The sequence below is a fragment of the Stegodyphus dumicola genome, chromosome 8 (assembly GCF_044657685.1).
Source record: "Stegodyphus dumicola isolate Sdum_Otavi_A_Nest chromosome 8, ASM4465768v1".
NCBI classification, from domain to species: Eukaryota; Metazoa; Arthropoda; class Arachnida; order Araneae; family Eresidae; genus Stegodyphus; species Stegodyphus dumicola.
In genome coordinates, this window is record NC_140775.1 from 29046221 (window position 1) to 29067582 (window position 21362).

At 33.5% G+C, this 21362-nt stretch overlaps 2 long non-coding RNA genes across 19 annotated transcripts in view; one reads left to right on the plus strand and one right to left on the minus strand.

The window, feature by feature from the left end:
• The window catches only part of LOC118186613 (uncharacterized), a 746791-nt gene that overhangs the window by 245482 nt on the left and 479947 nt on the right, over window positions 1-21362 (minus strand). The window lies entirely within an intron of this gene.
• Window positions 1-21362, plus strand: part of LOC118197774 (uncharacterized) — a 465671-nt gene that overhangs the window by 38320 nt on the left and 405989 nt on the right. The window contains exon 2 of one of the 16 annotated variants that reach the window (XR_015042521.1): window positions 2948-3061. The exons of the other annotated variants lie outside the window; for them this stretch is intronic. This is a non-coding gene — a long non-coding RNA (uncharacterized LOC118197774). The remainder of the gene's footprint in view (window positions 1-2947; window positions 3062-21362) is intronic. 16 annotated transcript variants of the gene reach the window in all.

Below are 21362 nucleotides of genomic sequence, written 5' to 3' on the forward strand. Positions count from 1 at the left end.
TATTTATCGATGATATTTGGGCAAAAGTCAAAGGTTTTAAACTAAACTTGATCTGCTTGCTGGTCAGCTAGCTATGAACAACTTGTCCTCTTTAAGCGAAAACAAGCTTAAGAATTATAAAGATGGTCTGAGAAAACTGCGCTTTCAATTTGAACGCAGGTTTCAAGATTTCAGTGCACTTCAAACAAAACTGGATATTTTCACCACGCCTTTCAACTTAAATTGTCAAACAGTGAGGTCAAATTTTCAGGTGGAATTAAATGAGATACAATCTAACAATAATCTTAAGCAGTTGTTTCTCAGTTTTCCAAATTAGAGTTTTGCAAATCGTTATCGAAAGTAAGTTTCTAAAATTTAATATCTTATTCCCATAAAATTAGTGCTATGTTTACTTCATCTTATATATGTGATTTCTCAGATTGCTAGTCCAAAGGGGCAGTGTACCCAGAAGGTCTATTAATTTCGTTTTGGCATTTTGCGCGGAATCACTATAAACGGCGTATCATTTTTCAAATTGTTGCCACCAAATGTTAGAGCACTGCATTATATTTAAAAAAATTAAATAATGGAGAATTTGCATGAATGTATGTATGTTTCTCGCACTATGAAAAACAACAGTGCCTAGAGACATTTGAATAACGTGTATTTAGATAACAAAATTTTATTTGAAATTTTGAATATTTTTTTTTTGGAATAACGTAGTTCTCCACTCGAATATAGGCATCTGGAAATTTGTTTCCAAATTTGGAATTTGGAATTTGTTTTAGTTGTATTTCCTATTTTGTAAAACTTTAACAAATTTTTGATTGACAAACTCAACGATTTCATAGCGAGCAGTAGAAACACTTTACCGAAACAAACAAACAAAACAAAAAAATCTCCAGCGCGCGAGACTGTGTATCAGAAATATTAAAGATATGCTCTTTTTAAGTTATTTTATGATATTGCTGTTGAATTGAATTTTATGATTTAAGTGCGAAGAATATGATATTTAAAAAAGGTAACACGCAAAAAGTTAAAAAAAACGCTCCTTCGGGCGTAATATAAAATCTGAAAGGTTTCAGATTTTTTACTTTCTTTTTATATATTTTGTTTTTCATTACTCTCGTTTTTGAAAACATGTACTTGGAAATGTAAACATTATCAGCTGAATACGTCTTGCTTTACAAATTTCCCTTTCTTCTCCATTTTCCCCCTTTCTCCTTTCTGAACCATTTAACCAAGATCTTGATGTCACTTCTAAGGTTGGAAATAATAACTAAAGTAACGATAAATAATAACTAAAGCATGCAACTCGTAATAATAATAATAGCCGAAGTAAACGATAACTGAAGTAGGCAACGCATGCTTTAGAGCCCATTCCTCTCATAATATCTTAAAACTAACATCAGAATAGGTCTCAGAATCATAAAATTAGATTATAATAATAAGGCTTTCAACATGCGATTGATTGTATTGTTGGATCTCAAAATTCACAATTTTGAATATACTCGAATAAAAATACCATCTTAGCTGTTTTCCAAAATAAAAGTTTTAAAATATAGAATTCCATTTTAAATTGCGTTACAGATCGTTGCCATCCTTCGTTTCAAAAAAGAATAATTAAATTAAACAGATATATTCCCGTGTTTTCAAACATCAAGTTAGTATTTTTGTGCGTTAACGATTCTCATAGACTTTGTGAATAAACTTGCTAGAAAAGCAAGAAAAAAATTAACCAGAAGTTTTGAACTATTTTAACACTCCAGCAACAATTTACAGATTTATTTCAAATACAAAGAGTATAAAGAATGCATAAAAAAACGTATGAGAACACAATGTAAACGTAAACATCGATTAGATGAGCGCGTGAGATACACATTTTTTGTCTTCTCTTTTTCTAATATTAAGATAGTAATAAGGTACATTTTGAAATTATTTATGTGATGCATATAGCCAGATATACGTAACCAGATAGCAAATATAATAAATAAATTAATTAATTAAACAAAACTATAAAAAAATCTGAAAGATTTCAGATTTCATATTACTCCCAAAAGGGCCTTTTTTTTAAGCTTTGTGTGTTACCTTTATTTTTTTAATATCATGTTCTTTGCATTTAAACCATAAAATTCAATTCAACAGCAATATCACAAAAATAATTTAAAATAAGCATATCTTTAGAATTTTCTACACACAGTCTCGCGCGCTGGAGGTAATTTTCCCCCGTGCAGTGTTGTCATTGCTTGCTTTGAAACCGTTGAATTTGTTAATAAAAACTTCGTTAAAGTGTTACAAAATATCAAACAGATACGTAATAAAACAAATTCCAAATTAGGCCTTCCATACGCCCATATTCGAGTGGGGACTATGTTACTCAAAATTTGATGGCTCTAGGAATCGTTGCTTTTCCACAATGCGAAAAATATACATACATTTATGCAGGTTCTTCATTGTTTAATTTCTTTAAATGTAACACGGGGCTCTAATATTTGTTGGTAATAATTTAGAGCCTTTTAATAGTGATTCGGCGCAAAATACCGAGTATTAAAATATCGATTGCTGAAAAAAAAAAGTAGTTGATTAGATTATTAAACACCGAGTAGGGATAGACTTCGATGAATGGAGAAACGATTGTAAAGTTATTACTCTCTGTCATTTGTTCCGACCGAAAAAAAATTCCAATTTGATATCTGTTTCAACAGCCGTATTAATGAATAAAAGCATTCCAATTCTAGTTCTTCTTAAGTTCGATTCCCGGCGAACGGTCTGGTTACGTAGGATATTGCAGTTTTTCACATCTTTAATACAAATATGAACTTATTTCCTTATACAACTCAACCTAGCTTTTGCCTTAATGTGTTAATCGTCTGAATAACCTTTGCATGCTTAATATGTTAACGAAATAACATAGCATCAAAACAAATAAAAATATGCATTTTTTGTGATTTTACCGTTCATAATTTAGGTATCACAGGAAGATTTAAAACTAGAGGAACAAATTTCTAGGAGGAGGATACATCTAAACGACTTGGATTGCCACAGCAATGCGATGGAAATACAATCATAACGAGATAAAAGGGTTAGAGGCTTGATTTATCTTACATTTTCTTCCCTGTTCTTATTTAAATAAAAGGTGTCTGAATACCGTCCCAGCATTTTTTAAAATCGTATAGTCCATCTGTTTCATGAGCAACTATCACATACTTCCAACTTCGTCAAAAGATACATATTTTTGTCCAATTTATTGCCAGCAAGTTTATGCCCTTTCGTTCAAGGATACGCATATTTCGATTTTATAAAACGGACCTTTGAATTTAAGTTTTGACGTCATCAACAATTGTAACAATGCGCAATAATTTTCAATCTTTTTCAGAAGAGGAGAATTTTCGATGCCATGTTGGTGAAACAGAGCTGATATTCGTTGCTACAACCAAATTAAAATAGAGATTTTGTGGAGTCTCTTTGTTCTTTTCGGAATGATCCAAGGGTAGACTCTACTGAAAAGACTGCGTAGCGAATTCTCGTTATATCTTTGAAGAAGAGATCCTGCAGAAGAAGGTTTAATTAACTATTTTTATATTAACTAAACACAGATTGCGCACTCATTCGGTGCTCACAATTACCACCACTTGTGGCTATGTAACTCGAACAGAAAATAAAAATGTAAAATCACAATAAGTGAGATGGGCTACGCGAATGGCTCCTTCTTTATCTAAACCGCTAAAATATCTGCACACAGCAAAGCCGAACCTAGAATATCAATATAATCTAAACAGAGTTGCTAAGCACCATCTATTCACGTACAAAGCTATTTCAATCACGCGGTATAAATTCCGAACTAACTCTCCTACTACTAATCTTAGAATCTCTTTTTAAATACTGCTTCCTCACTCATTTAGATTTGTATACTACGTCATTAAAAATTTGCATTCCTGAAATCAGAAGAGAAAGGAGAGTTTCACAACTAAAAAATAATTGGTTGGAATAAAATAAGCTCTTTACAAATTATGGGACTATTGTAAATGAAAGTTAGAATTTTGATTTGCATATTTTTATCTTACATTCACGGAAGCGCACACACACACATGCAAGAAAAATAAAGAATATGTAAAGGATTAAATTAACAGCGTAAATTAATTTTCCTTCTGTATTCTAAAAATAGCAACTTCTATTTGCACTGCGTCATTTTGAGACTAATCTATGTCGCATGATTCTTACATAATTCTGATGGTGTAAATGGATCTAAAACTCAAGCAGCCAATAATAATTTTACAGCAATATTAACTATCCAATCAAAATGCATTGGGAACCAAAACTAACTCTGTCTGAATTAAGATTTCACCATGAAGATAACGTACTTACTTACTACGCTTTGGCTTAGCTGGATTGCAGTCTATTTGCTTCTTCTATCTTACTGCAAATTTATACAATCCAAGAAATTTATCTTCCATTTTGTATCTTACTGCAAATCTATCCAAAATGTAACCTTTTTGGAATAGGCACATTTAATGTGCCAACTTTTTTGTGACCGCAACATGTTTGCTGAAATGAAAAATGAAGATTTAATCTGACTTCGCCTCCAATTCCCTATTCATTATGAATCAACAGTTCTACGCCATCAAAATTCCTGCTAGTCATTCAATTCTAAGTTTGCTTCTGTTACATATATATTTATACGGTTAAGAAAATAGAAAAAATAATTAATTAATTCCTACACTTAGCTGCAAAGGACTAAATTTTTAAGAAATTATTATAAGAATTTTTTTAAAAAAATTAATTAAAAGATGATCCCCTTCTAGAAGTTTTGTAGAGTGTTAATATTGCCTCAGGATAATTGGTAGTCAAATACGAAATTATTATATTATTAGATTGATTATTAAAGCTGAAAAGATGTAATAGTTTTAAGTGCAAAAAATACCAGTCTAGTATTTATATTTTTACTGCGAAGGATTTATTTCAAATTGGAGTTGAAAATAAAACGATAAAAGTTAACAAAAAATAACATTTTGTAATATTCTTAATCTTTTCAACTTTAACTTTTAACTGCTATTTATAGTTAGTGGATTTTCATTTCTTTGCCGCTATGTTCTGCATTCGCTTCAGCATCAAAACATTGGCAAGGATCTTGCCTTCCTCCACTTCGAACTGCAAAAGTAATGCTTTGATGGGATTTAGTCCACCTGTATGTGAAACATTTTCTGCATTTTAATATACACTCAATAGTCTCAGTAAAGCTTTCATAAATTATAAGGCAACTAATGTGTAACACTTTTATCTCAAATGGGGAAGCTTGCTTAACGAAGATCTGAATAACAACATTCTATCATTGCGTACCAAATGCTTCTAGAATGAACTTCGAAGAATTTTTAGCCCAAAAGGGATGTTAGTCCCAAATGGAATGTTAATCTCAAAACGGCATTTTGCGCTGAATCACTATACAAATATTATCGTCCTGTATTATATTTAAAGAAATTAAATAATGAAGAATTTGCATGAATGTGTGCATGTTTCTCGCATTGTGAAAAAACAACGGTACTTAGAGACAACAAACTTTGAATAATGTAGTCTTCCACTCGAAAATGGACGTCTGAAAGCCCGAAATTTGAATTTCGAATTTGTTTTATTATCTGTTTAACATTTTCTTTAGTCACATTTTTCAGTTCTGTTCATACTTTATCAAATTTTTGATTTTTTTAAATCTTTACAAAAGGTTTTTTGAAAAAAAAAAAAGATTAAACGTTTTGTAAAGCAGTTTTAGAAAGGAAAATTAACATCGATATGAGAAACTGAGAAAAGACTGGAAACAACAGAAAAATTTATGCCAACAAATTGAAAGCTTCATCGGTAATTCTAAACGTGTCGTGTTTTGCTGCTTTTAAAATGTTTATAATTTTGCTGTTGAATTGTATATGGTGTAAGTGAGAAGAAAATAATGCTTAATAATAAAGCTAAAAAAATAAAAATGTGGATTATTAGGATTGTAACAGCAGGCTGGTAGACCGCGAACTCAGCGAGAACGTAAAAAGCCTTAACAAAATCTTTGGTAGCCGTTAAAATCTGAAACATTTCTTTTATTGTTTTTTTCATAATTCGCTTTTTTTTTATCTGAATACTTTGCTAAAATAGATTAACATAAAGTGATTGGACATGCCACATTGGGCAGGGTATTTCAATTCAATGTCCTGCTTCTGCACGTGCCTCGGATTATGTCCGGAATTTTGTAACTATTTCTGAATTTTTTAAATACACTTTACGTGAATTTTGTTGGAGGAGTTTCGTATGAGAAATATGCAATCAGAAACATAATAGAAGAATCAAATTACCGTGATTTCTCGTTATATGCTTTAGGTAACTCGCTGTTCACAAAATAATTTGAGAAGGAATATCTGGATTTCTAGTCCAGTTGCATTTTGGACTTTGTAGACAGATTGTAAAATTAAATCATTTGAAGCATTTTAAATGGATCGCCTTCGAAAATTTTGTAAAACGTAAACAAGTGGAGAAAAGCTTAACTTCCGGAGAAAAATTTTTTTGACAAAAGATAATTACCTGACTACAAATTATTCATCGAAAGATTCTAAAATGCAAACACGCCAAGGAAAGCTTAACACCCCCCCCAAAAAAGTACTTTGACGAAGGATAATTATCTGATAATAAATTATTCAAGGAAATATAATATTCAAAAAGATCAGAGTTTAAAATTCTGGAGTAATAAACTTGACTGGGCGAAATGAAGCGATAATTTTTCTATAATCAGAATAGCCGTGTTTCTTTTGAAGCCCTAATCTTAATTTTGCTTTCTGAGAACAATTGCAGTTTTTACATTTTTACGTGCGTACTGGTTCGTAGTGTATCGAATACATACAAATCTGATGATAGTTTGATAAAATTTATTTTTCCAAAAGCAATACTTTAGAGTTCGCCGACAGGCGGAAAAGTGGCTAGCGAATTTGAGTGCCATACCGAAGTGCCTAGGTTCGAATCCCGGAGAAGGCTTGGATGAAAATTATTGTCTGAAATTTATAGGTATTATTAAAAACTTCTCACTCTGAAATATTAATTTTTATTAAAGCAATATTTCACTGAAACTCGTAAGCGTACGAACACTTTTGAGAACGTACAGGGACTCTCAAAAGTGTACGCAGATTACGTCCACAGATCTCAAATACGTATACACAGATTCTTCGTTACTTAATAATAGAAATAAATAAAAATTTCATAAATATTTATACACAAGTCATCATATACATTTTTAAGCTAATTTAAAACAAACACTACACTGGTGTGCAAAAATTAAGGACGAAGTCGAAAAATTAGCATATCAGCTGAACGAAGAGGCAGAGCGGACAGAAAGACCAATCAGGAGATTAAGTAAGGTGATGTACGGTAGCACATGCGCAGATATGCAGGTAGACGTAATGGGGAGTGTCTGAGTAGTATAAAGCATGTTGTCGGTGTAAGATCAGTATTTCTGGCAAAGAGATTGCACGCCGTATAGCAGTTAAAATCACACCGAGTTGCTGCCTCAGCGAGAAATAGCGAATAATCAATCTGTTAGACGACATCTGGATGCTTTTACCCGAGGTCGAATCATTGGGAAGTTGGAGGAAGGCCGCAGTGTGACAAGTGTGGCTGCAGAGTTCGGAATTGCTCACAGCATCGTTTCACGACTTTGGAGACAATTTCAAACTACAGGAACAGCTATTCGGAGGTTTAGTACTGGTCGTCCACGAGGAACCACACCCTCAGATGACCGGTATATTGCCTTACAGAAGCCAGACGAAACAGAAACAGGCGGCTAGGTCAGAAGAAACAGGCGGCAGACAGCGGGAGAAATCGCTAGACACAAGACACAGGCCGACTGGACGACCGATATCGCGTTTTACCGTGCCAAAAGACTGCACGGTGGTGGTCTGTTTGCACGACGCCCTGTACAGTGTGTACCTCTAACGCCTGCCCATCGGAGAAGGCGTTCTCTGTGGTGCTGGGAACACCGGAATTGGAGAGACAAGGAATGGGGACGAGTACTCTTTACAGAGAAGAGCAGATTCAGTCTGAGTAGCGATTCTCATCGCATACTCATCTGGAGAGAGCGGGGAAGTCGCAAATCATCCCTCGAACATCATTGAAAGGGACAGGTATGGAGGTGGCGGTGTTCTCGTTTGGGGAGGCATCATGCTTGGTAGTCGTACAGACCTTCACATCTTCGACGCAGGTTCAGTCAACGGAACCCGTTATTGTAACGAGATTCTTCTTCCATATGTGCGTCTTTTTAGAGGCGCTATGGGTCCGTAGTTCCTTTTCATGCACCATGTCATCGCACAGTAGCTGCCGAACAGCTCTTAGAGAGTGAGGATATTGAACGTATGGATTGGCCGGCACGATCTCCGGGTCTCAATCCCATCGAGCATGTATGGGATTTTCTAGGCAGACGCTTGGCAGCTCGTACCTTACCACCAGTAACGATTCCGGAGCTTCGATTGGCGCTGCAAGACGAATGGGCAGCAATGGCTCAACAACTCATTGACACCTTCATTCTCAGCATGGGCAGACGCTGTGAAACCTGCCTAGCAGTCAGCGGAGATCATATCCCCTATTAAAGACCGGATGTTTCTTGCTGGACACCCATCACAGGGATGTTTCGGCCTTCAGTCGCATTGCGCTCCATGCTACTTTTTCAATAAAGCTTCCTTTTATCCCTCTGATTTCTCTTTTAGTAAGTGTTGCTTACATTACTCATGTCCTTACGTATTGGAGATGTTACGGTATTAAATGTGTTGATTTGGAAAGCTTTTGTACAAAGTTATACTGAAAAAACCGTCTCGTCCTTAATTTTTGCACACCAGTGTATATGCTTTTTCGGATTAACCGACCACTCTATAACCGGTAGTCTACGTCATCAAATTTTGAATTATGAATTATTTTCAAGATAATTTTGCATTTAATTTTCAGATATTCTACCATAACTTATCGATCAGATAATTAGCGTGAATTATTTTCTTGATGCTGCGCATTTTAAGATCATCGATATCCAACAATGATATTCTTGATTTCAAATGTCACAGAATAAAAAAAATAACTTTTGCCATAAATACTCCTTGCTTTATAAATGAATAGCTATCCGAGGAAATATCATCTACATATTATTTTTTTAGCCGACTGATGTCAACTGTTTTAATATTCAAGGGCAAACACACGGCCTTCAAGATATTTTTCAAAATTTAAATGGCCCGTGAAGTCAACAACTCTTGAAATCACTGATGCAGACACTTTCCTCCCCCCCCTTGGAGTACCATCTTTATGTCAACACGCCACTCATTCCAATACAGAGTCACACCACCCGAGTAAAAATACCCGAAGAACATTTCTTAACATTGTCTTGACAACGTAAACATCGACCTCGCTTGCCAAGGTGGGTGCTCTCGCTGTCGTTTTAAAAATAGAAAATCTTTAAACTATCACAGAAGAATGGCCAACTCATCCACAAGTGCTGGGGGTGAAAAAAAATTCGGAACTTGTTTTTCACTTTGGGGCTCCACGAAGATGTTTTCAAGTTAAGATGAAGTTCAAGTAACGCGTTGAAAGAATGTGTATTCTTGAATTCCAAGTTCCTAAAGCAAGAAAGTTGGAGCTATTTATGAAATGTTTCTCCATAAAGTCTCGGGATGGTATAACTGAGCTTATTTTTTAAGGTTAAGTGTTTATTCGCACTTAGGTTCGTGAGAGATACACAAATGTACATTTGCAACAGCATAGAAAATGACTGCTTGAGGTACCTATTCATTTAAATAAACAATGAATAAGTTAGTACGGTGATACTTCTGTATACGTCCTCTTTGAATACGTCCAGCTCGCTATACATCCAGTTTGACATGAAAGATTTTGTTAGGTATACGATATTAGTTTGGATTACGACTCGAATTCGAAGAATTACGACTGCCTGGAATTCCTTTGTTTGTCTCTTTGGAGACAATGCTATGCTACGACTGTTCATGAATCTTACGCTGAGACATTCGAGACAACGCTTATTGCTACTGTTCAGTACACAAAGCTATAACTCTGAGTTTTAGTGTGATTTTGTCAGTTTTCAAGTAAATGTTTTGTAAATCCCTTAACAGCGAGTTTTAAGAATGTTGATGTGAAGAGTTAAGCAACGAAGATAATAGTTAGGATCACATCACTCTGGAGTAAAAAAAAGAGACTGTTTAAAAATATAGCATGCGTATCCGAGATTTCGCTATTGTATACCGTATGTCGAGAGCCACGGTGTCTATGAACACGAAAAATAAGGGCGTTATTAAATAGATTAAATTTGCGAAGGGGCTGAAATCTATTACTAAGCAAAGATCAAAGACATCACAGGGTATTGATAAATTGTTTTTAATCTGGATAATGGGAAAATATTTAAGTACCTTAGCTTGTTCATGTACAGTATGTATATATTTTATCCTCTGCATTTGCATTTTAATATAAGCATTGCTACAATAATAGAAATAGGACTTTTTTTATGAAATTGGATTAATTGTTTCCCTTTTACTTTATTGCTTGAAAGTTTGTTTGGTATACGTCCAAGGATCTGAAAGGGATTTGTGGCGTATACTGAGGTACCACTGTACTTAATTAAGACGCAGCAGACCAAGGCTTAAAGAAGAATGTGATGAAGTTTTTGAGGGATGTATGTTTATATTTTATTGCTTTTTGCAAAAATGACCAAACCCTCAATTTTTTTTCCAACCAAAACGTTTTTGTGTATGTGTGTGTGTCTGTATGTGGTTTCTGAGGAAAGAAAGACCGATTTTGTGTCCAGTTGGCCTTCGACATCGATAATGTTCTTAAAAATCTGCGCCAGGCTAAGGTTGCTTTTTTCCTTAATTTTAAGCGTTTGACTGAAATTGAAACCAAACTTTTTGGCGACTTCAACTTCACTTGGCCACATTTCTCTGTCCAATGGCAATTTTTATAATCTATTTTGACCCTATTTGGCGACTTCATTTTAATTGAAAATTTTATTAGCCGAAAGGGCGTTAGCCCAGAGGAGCTACTAATTTCGTTTTGGCATTTTGCGTTGAATTGTCACTTCGCTTTTCAAATTGTTGCCACCAAATATTAAGCACTGCATTATATTTAAAGAAATTAAATAATAAAGAATCTACATTCATGTATGTATGTTTCTCGCATTGTGATAAAACAACGGTACCTAGAGCCATCCAATTTTGAATAACGTAATTCCCTATCAAATATGGGCATCTGGAAGCCTTAATTTGGAATTTGGAATTTGTTTTATTAATTTATTTCATATTTTGTCAGACATTAAAGGATTTTTGATTAAGAAACTCACCGGTTTCAAAGCGAGGAATGGCAACACTGTACGGAGAAAAACATTTTTATCTCTAACACGCAAGAGTCTGCATCGGAAATTCTAAAGATATGCTCATTTTAAAATTATTTTGCGATACTGCTGTTGAATTGAATTTTATGGTTTAAGTGCGAAGAACATGATATTTAATAAATAAAGGTAACAAAAGATGCTCTTAGTCTCGAACCTCACTTGACGTCCATTCACTTTTGCGTCCGAATCAGTTTTTGAAATAAAAAAGTGCTTCCATCAAATATTATAGCCAGATATTATTTTTAAAGTACTTTTAAAGAAATCATATAGCCAATATAAAAAATGTAAAGCAACACACAACATTCGATCTGGAATTCTAAAGATATATCACTTAGCAGGAGTGAGTTCAAGAGCAGACTGGTAAACTGCAAGTAGTGTAAAATGTGAAAAAACTTTCAGATTTTTTTATAGCAATTTGATCATACTAACCGAACTGCTGATCACAGCAAGCGACGCATTTTCCCTGTTTTCATTTACAAATAACGGGCGGGACTTCGGCAACTCGATAAGAATATCCGATTCATAACATTAACCTCAATCACATTATGAGGCGTCGCCCAGACAATATAGTAGTTAGGGGAGCCTACTATGATACCCAAGGGTCCGGGTTCGAATCCCAAAGAAGACATGGATGCTTATAAACGTGTAATGTATTACCGTATCATAAACGGTGCGGCATGGCGGCACTCTAAATATGCGACTAGCCGAAAGTCCTCTCGTGTGAATTGGTGGGAGTGGAGGGGTGGGATACCCCCAGATACCACCCCCCCCGGGGTGCTCTCCCTCAAAATTGGTGGTGGAAAATAGAAGTCCAACCTCTCTTTGGCCAACCATTGTTCATGCAATATAAACAACAATAACATTATGCGGCGTCTTCTGAAACATTTTAGTTTATCTTCCACGCAATCTGACAAGCAGTCAGTGTTGACGTTCTGTATGACAAAAGATCTAAAAATTTTTAATAAAAACCGCTAAATGAGCAGAAAAAGCTGAAAGTCCTTCAGACGGAGCAGTTGTTCATTCTATGTCTCCCATCAATGAGTCGCTCATTTGAGCAATCTTATAAATGCTTAATTGAGTGATTTAAATAAGTAAAACGTACTTTTAAATCACTTTTATTTTAATGCTATATCTAATCGGTATAATTTATAATATATCTAAATGATAACTTTTACGAAAATGTTTACTATTATTGTAGTAAATAAAAGATGTTTCTAAGCCATATAATATCTACCTCACTCAGAATAATTGTTTGGGCATAACTTAAGAGTCTTTATTTTTAATATATGTAAATTCAGAGTGGTATAAACGTGAAAAGCGTTTCTTAGAGATTTAAACCTCATCTACTAGTGGAAGATGCGAAACCTTTCAATAACGAATTAAGTATCCTTAATGTGACAATAATACGCTCTGGTGAGTTTCAAAACAACTCACGAGGCAAAAAGGAACCGAAATGAAGTTTGCAATATTTTTGGCTACGGCTTTATTCTACGCAGCTATTTATACTTCGAGATTTTAAAACTTGGCAACATGCCTTTGCCTAAATCACAAATGTTACTCTATCTTTTAATGTTAATTGTCTTAAGTCAGACCTCTCAAACGCGAGGACAACATGCAATTTTATGTGATCCGCGATTACATTTTAGATATGTATTTGTCATAAATATGGTGCTGAAAACATTTTTAGATTTTAGTTATTTCAAAACCGAATTTACATATTTTAATTACCATTAAAAGCGAACGTAAATAAAGCACCAGAAAATCTACAAACAGAGATAATTAATTTAAGATGTGGCATAAGTCTTACTCAAAGATTTGAAGACAGAGATCTGATAAATTTTGCAAAGATACGAAATTTTGCACTAAGAATAATAACTTTGTTTAGGAGTATATTTATATGTAAACTGCTTTTTTTTTTGTAGTTAAAATTAATAAGAAAAGAGCCCGATCGATTAATGAACATCTACACAACGTGATGAAGGTAATTTCTAATAATTTTTATCCAAGGCTACAAACTTTATCAAAACTTAAACTTCATCAAGTGTCAAGCTGTAGTAAAAAATTATGAAGCTGGTGTTTACTTATATACGAAATCATACTTACGAAATGATACTTATATACGAAATGATATTCGTTACTTATATACGAATTATGAAGCTGGTGTTTACTTATATACGAAATCATACTTACGAAATGATACTTATATACGAAATGATATTCGTTACTTATATACGAATTATGAAGCTGGTGTTTACTTATATATTATAGCTGGTGTTTACTACTACTAATTCTAGTTACTTATATACGTTTGTATATAAATAACTAGAATTACTTACAAATTTGTGTGCCATAGAAAAATTTAATAAATAAGAAACAAAGAAGAGGTTGTCACTATTTATTCTCAAGGTTTATCCCACTTGGAAAGCTTTATCTGAAAATTTAAAATGTTTTCATAATTTATTTATTTCTAGTTTAATTTAAATTAAGTTATTTAATGATTAATTAACATATTAAAATGATATGAAATAAATGCCAGTCTTAAATTTAATATTTATCTGTCGATATGTTTGAATTACAAGTGTAACCAACAGCAATATCTTGAAAATACCAGCCATTAGATTTCAGATAAAAAAATTAACATAAATTTGATTTTTTTTTTCCTTTCGCGCTTTTATTATGATCGTTGTTTACGTATGTTTTGATAAATATTTAGAAAGCGAAATTTAAAATTCAGTTAAAATTTGTTTTATTTTGTTGATAAAAAAATTCGTTTTATATAAAATTAAAAAATTAGTAATAAAATAAAAAATCTGATGTGTACACCACATGACTTCCTTGTACGTAATATTGAATTATACGCATTTTTTCATTTAAACTTATTTCCTCGAATTTCATGTAGAGATATATTCCTCATTCAATTAATTCAGTTATCACTTCGCGACAAACCAAAAATATGTAAAACCTCAAAATATTTTTTTAAAAAAATTGAAAAAAATAGAAAAATATAAAACATAAATACAGTAAAGCAATTTAAAGAACAACTTTTACAATTAAAATTATACTTTCTACGCAAAAACAAGCATTTCGTCCAGCGGATAAGAAGGCAGATTTTTCGGTGCAGAAAGCTGAAAGTTTACTTTTGGTCTCGCTCGACAAAAAGACACTCAAGGCGTAGAAACTGAATTTGTTGTAAACGCTATGCTGAGTCAATATATGGGATATTTAATAACTTAAATGTTAATTCCCTAGTGGATTAAGCATGATTTAACTCGCAATAATAAATGAAGGCGTTATCTTTGTTGTTGCGAAGCTTAGTCTCTCTAGATTGGCAACAAATCTACTATTCTGCTGTTTCAAATGTAAACAAACATGTCCGCCATGTTATTTAATAATTAGGCTTAACCGCACTTAAACAGCTTTTAAATTGCTGATAATTCTACAAATATTGCTTGCAGATTTCCTAAAGGCATCCTCGTGTGCTATTTGGGTTCGAGAGCACTGTTTTAAATAATTATTTTAAAATAATAAAAGTTTTATGTTGCGTTTGGTTATCCGGAGGGTAGTGTCATCTATCGAATGTCATGTAGTCTATCGAATATATAAGTGAAGCAACGAAATAAAAATTTTATTTTACGAAATTTAGGATTATGCACTTGTCTTATAAAAACGTCCCTAGAAGTCCTTTGAAGTCTAGCTCTAGTCTTGCCCGACCGTTTCATGTTTTATATTTCCCATATCGTGAATACAGCGAGCTCCGCATATATATGTTACCAGCAATGTAATGAAAGTTGGCGTTCTGTAGATTATCTAAGCATTTTATAGATAGCCGAAAGCTGACTGCCAATGTATGAAACAATTAACATTTCACACATTTCCTAGACATTCTATAGAATGCCAAATGACAAACCAGCAAAGTACTATGAAGTACACGAAAAAAAAAGTGAAAATGAATTCGTTAATTAAAAAAATTACCACTGCTAGTTTGGGACCTACTGTGCGAGTTATTTTGATTCCTGATGTCAACAAGGGACGAGGTGATTCGAACGATATATTGCTAGTTGGTAAATGAGTATAACAGAGGATGGTTTCTACCGAATTGGAACTTCTGAAGGAATTTCAAAATAACCATATGCAAGATCACTATTCACTTTATGCCCTAAGAGCTTGGCTTAGAACTGAAGATATTCCTGACCACGAAATTCCTCTCCGCTCAGTTGCAATTGCTCACTCCATCGGAAGCGGACGAGGATTCGTCAAGTTTATCTGTAAACTAAAGCGCCAAAATGTTTTTGCATGAAAAAAGTAATGATTTGTAATTCAAAATGTCATTTAGCTTTACCATGTTGCAACAAATAAGTAAATTTTAATTTCTTATTTTTTATATCAAAATGTTGTTTACTTTAATAATAAGGGCATAAATTTTGTTTTGTACAACTTGAATTTTTCTTTACGTATTTTGAATAAAATACATACTTTCATTACTTTTCAAAATAAATTTCTATTTTTGAGGAATACACGTCTTTTAAATTACTACGTCTTACCATAACCTCTATTCATTCTTTGCCTATGTAGCCTTCGTATATAGGCTATAGAACGCCTAGGTAGTATACATATTCCCTAGTAAAATATATAATAATTCTCATATTTCATACTTACCTAAAATCGCTAGGCATTCTGTAAAATGACTAGGTATTGTATAAAATACCGACGTTTCATTCATTGACCGGTAACATATATAAATAAGGATGCAGTTAATCTAGTTGAATAATTTTAGCCAATTATATTAATAATAGTAACGGTTGTTGGCTGCATAGTAATAGTTAACTGTAATTATTATTGTTTACTGCACCATATCTTTGATGTTATCTAGTTCCTTCTTTCGCATTTTTTCCTTTTGTATTTAAATAAATCTTATTCGGCCTAAGCGGAGAAATTTTGATTTTTTCTTACATTTATTGTTTTGGTAGATATGCGCGTTATTTTAATTGCCATAACTGAATGTAACGAGTGGCCCATATCCTATATGACGCAGAACACATTAGCGACATGACAAAATTTAATTTCGCTTAACTTTCAAAACTTTTCTTTATGTGCTTTAATATCATTAACATCCAGTTCACATTTATTGCTTTTAATAACCTCATAAAAATTTATTTTGAATTTTTTAAGACAGACCTAATCTTAAAAGTAGGATTTTATTGAAATTTATTAAAAAATTATTATTATTATTTATTGAAATTTATTATTAGGATTTTATTAAATATATTTTTAGGAGACAATTGTAGTTTCAGAAAAGCTCATAAAAGTAGGAGTAGGATTACAATCCAGAAACAAAAACCCTTCCCATTTAATAAAAGTGCGAATTTTCTCCACTATACGGAATATTGATTCATTTATTACGCGCTACGCCATTTGTCACTACACGGGAGGGACTCCCCGTGGAGGACTTTTTAAGGGACACTGGCTCGTATCCACGTTACACATGGGAAAAACCACGAAAAAGCCCATGCAGCAAGCCCTTTCACCGGGACTCGATCCTCGGAACGAACTAACAGTACTCAGAGACTTTTACCGCTCGGCACCTGATGGCTTTATACGGAATATAACAGGGAAGCAGGTGACATCATGCCGCTTAGTTTTCAAGGGAAAAATCACGTGATATATAAAATAATATTAAGCAGCGCTTGAGCATAAGCAACGGCAATATGTTGCATTAAAAAATTACCTAACCCTCTGGCCGGCAAGGACTTATATATACGGTTTAGAATATTTCCTGTGATATCTTTAAGAAAATATACATACTTGCATCTTGAAATATGTCCATGAAATCAAGACAATATATTAAAAGTGCATAAATCCAAATACAAAATAGCAGGGGCATTTTGACATTAAAATCAAGAAAAGAAATTTTTCAAGTCTTTCTCATGGCAGTTTTGAGAAATCTGAGTCTTTTTTAGCAAAATTCTTTGCCGGTTAGAGGGTATTTTTTATCATTCTTCCTTTAAAAAAGATAAAGGCTTATAATGGTCAGGAAAAAATAGGTTTCTCAAAAATTTTTTTTTAAATAATTAGATAGAGATTCAGAATAAATTTCATTTGGAAGTACTTTTCTGGAGCTCTCTGGCTATGCGATACACATACCAACAGGTAAATTCGCTACCAGACACTCACTACCAGACAAATTCTTTCTTTTACATTTTTGATAGATTTCCAACTTTCAAAAAGTGAAACACCTTACAACAATGGGAACTTAGTATGAAAAGTCCTTGTACAATAAACAGTACTATTGTTCACTTAATTGAATGCCATACTAACAACTGAAGAAAGCTCCTTAATTAAAGTTTCGAATAACTCTTATAGTATTTTTTAATCTTGAAATGGCTGATAAAAGAAACTATCATTATTGGAATTTTCTTTTTTACCTTTAAACCTATGAAGTAATTATTTAAATGAATTAGTACAGTCTGAAAAATATTTTAAAAGCTTTATTGAAATAAAAGCTGATTTAAAATAATGCTAAAGGAACAGAAAAGCAAAACCTATCATATTCATATATTATGAAACAGTGTTTTGGAATATTTATCAGGACTTGTATTCCTCTTTACTTGCTTTGGAAACATGAACTGTCCTGACTCGGAACAGGGAGCTTACTCAAGCTATGTTCAATAAATTGTGAAGTAGACAATACACACAGGAAGGGTATACAAAACCCTTTATTTTTCTATCTTTACAGCGATTTCCGGAACTTCGGAATACAGAGACCAACCACTTGTGGTGTGAACGTAAGAATATAAAAATACTAACTAAAAACTTTAACTAAAACTAACTTTGGATTAATATACAAGTGCCTAACTTTAAGATTGGCCGTTATTTAACAAAAATCCGTATGTAGTACAGAGAGCTGCTAAAACTACGATACGTTTGAGATTATCAAGAGGACTAAACCTCTGGCCTTGAAGGCAACCAGCAAACGAGTAAAACTACTATGGTAAGCGGCCTGCTTCTAATAACTCCTTCCTCTCTCTTGCTTGGCAAAAAGCCACAACTTAAGTACTTGGCGTTAGCAAGACAAATTTGCATAAATAAGTTAAAGCTTTTAATTCTGGCCGGAAGTAGTAAATAAGAAGTGATAGTAAAGATTTAAAACAAAATAAACGTTAGTAAAACTTAGGATCCTTACATATTTTATACTTATTTTTTAAATCGATACAATTATTTCTCTCTCTTAAACGGTCGGGGACTTGCTGCTTAAGGATTTGCGCCGAAAATGGTCGAATCCATTGCTCCATTTGCCATCTTATTAATGAAAGCGTTTCTTAAACTGTACTCCACGGAGTAATCTGATATTACACACACAAACAATCAAGCTTTATGTTCCATTCGAGCCTGCACCCTGAAGTTTGTAATAGCAGTCAGCCTTTGCTCATCACTATACCGTTAATCTCTTTCGAGATAATGCTACGACTATCATGAGTGTCAGTACGCCTTTTGCTACTATTCAGTAACCAATTCTCACTATAGCTCCGAATTTTAAAGTTTTAATGGTTTTTTTCGCGTAATTGTTTAGTAAATTCATTAAAAATGAGCTTTAGGAAAGTTAACGAGAAGAGTCAACGAAGAAAATTGTTAGGTTCACCACAGAGGTGAATAAATAGATTGTTGAAAAGTAAGGTGATGGCATGCACATCCGGGACTTGTCTATCACATACCGTATGCCGAATACGATAGTGTCTACGACTGTGAAAAGCAAAGGAGCTACTAAATCGGCTAACTTTGCGAAAGAGCTAAAATCGATCAAAAAAAAAAAAAAAAAAAAATTAGAGATTGCCAAACAAAGATCGGGGATCAGGCAGCATGTTGAAAAATTGATTTTATTTGGATAGCAGAAAAACGTTTATGTACAGTATCATGCGCAGAGCTTCATTTATGTACAGTGTATGTGTCACTCACTGTATTTGTATTTTAATATTAAACAGTATTATAAGAATAATAATAACAGAATTTTAATAAGAATCGATTAATTATTTTCCCTTTATGGAAAAATTTCATTTGGTATACGTGGAAGGATCTGGAGCCACTTCGTGATGTGTAAGCGGCTTCATGATGTATAAGCGGCTTCATCATGTATCGATGCTTGATGATCTTCACTGTATACTGGAGAATTTTCGGAAATTTTTCATAACTTGATCAACCTCGTTACCTAAAAGTAATTAAAAAACTTGCTAATTCAAAAGTGATAAAGTAAAAGTTGATTCACAATTTCCCGTTGGAGTTTTGAAATTTTACAGTAAAGTCTGTGTAAAAAAATACAGCAGTACATAAAGGATCTATGCAACTTTGTAAGTAGCAAGACCTATTGCTTAACCGTAGATTTAACTGCTTTTTGGCAGTCATCATAACACTAGATGGTAGTGCAACAGCAGCATGATATTCACTGTCAAGCATAAAGCTCCCTGCATCTCAGAACTTACTGAATGTGAGTCACTTGTAAAGGTATAAGGTATTTCTCCCCGCCTTCCTAGCGTGCCTTCGTGGTATAGTGGTCTGCACGCTGGGCCCCTATTCCAGAGGTCCGTAGTTCGATTTCCGGCGAAGGCGTTGTTAATTTTTCATCTTTCCTGCTTCCAAAACATACCTAATGTCTCTACAAACGTTGAACGGTGATTTCATGAGAAATAACAAATAGGTATACCCCATTCATGTCTGGTACAAGCTGAAGAAGTCTAGCTGCCAAGAGGATGAAGAGCGAAAAAGCTGGCAACTATCGACTGAAATAGAAATCTCTTGCATCATCAAGAGAGAACTAAGTGCATGTAGCGTAACACTCTGCACACACATAAAAAAAAAAAAAAAAAAAAAAGTTTGCTTTCTTTTGTTCTACAGGGTCGGTTGACAAAATTTAACTTGCGTTTTTCATGCCTCGAAAGCGCGACTTAGTATATTAAATGCCGATTTTGCGTCAAAATACCTATGTCAGACACAATGCTATATTTAAATCTAATATATATCCTAATTCGCACTTTCGAGACATGGAAAACGCAAATTATATTTCGTCAGTTGGTCCAGTAGAACGGGGTCTCCCGTTCTATTGAGCCCAGAACTGTCCCAATTTTTTTTTTTTTTTTTTTTTTTTTTTTTACATCGAGGTAGAAAAATTGTGCCCGTCTTGTTATATTATCGCTTATGGCGTACTGCGTTTTTGTGGGTCACCCTATAATTCATGAACTAAAAAGTTTTTGAAACCAAGGTAATTATGAATCATCCTATATATATATAGATAGATATCTGTCTATTTTATATTTTACGATCACATATCTGTGAAAAAAATTTAAATTTGTCGAGTCCTTAGCACATCAATATTTGCACATACTATGAAGTATATAGTCATATTGACAATGACATAAAACGTGAAAAAAAAAGAAAGACGTGGTATAAAAATGGTCATACATAAAATTCATGTAGTACATCTTGTGCCTAGTGTAGTGATTTCCCACCACTTTCTGTTGTTAGCAGTTAGTTCAACTTTGTGTTGTATTACCTGTCTAAAACGACGTTGCCAATTTCTCACTTCAATCGGTTAAATGGCACTGTCTGTGCCCTGTAAGTGGCAAGTGAACAGTTAAACGTGTATGATATAAAAACCCAAGATAGTCAGTCTAATAATGTATTCATAATTATTTAATTATAGGTTAACTTATTGTTAATATTTTTTACATAATGGCTGATCTTTCTTACTATTTCATTAGCCACACTTGAACCATTCTATACAATGGCTCACGGTTTGATAATTTTTGCGCGATCATTCCTCGATTCTAGTAAACTGAACACTGCAGTAAAATATTATCCAATAATTCTTATTCAATTCATTTCTCACTATATTGAGTGAATTACTGCAATCCTTAGATCATATAATAGCTCTATGTGTTAATCTGGTTCCATGAAACTTAAAAATGCTAAGATAATTTAAGGAAAATTATGAGTAGCTTGATGT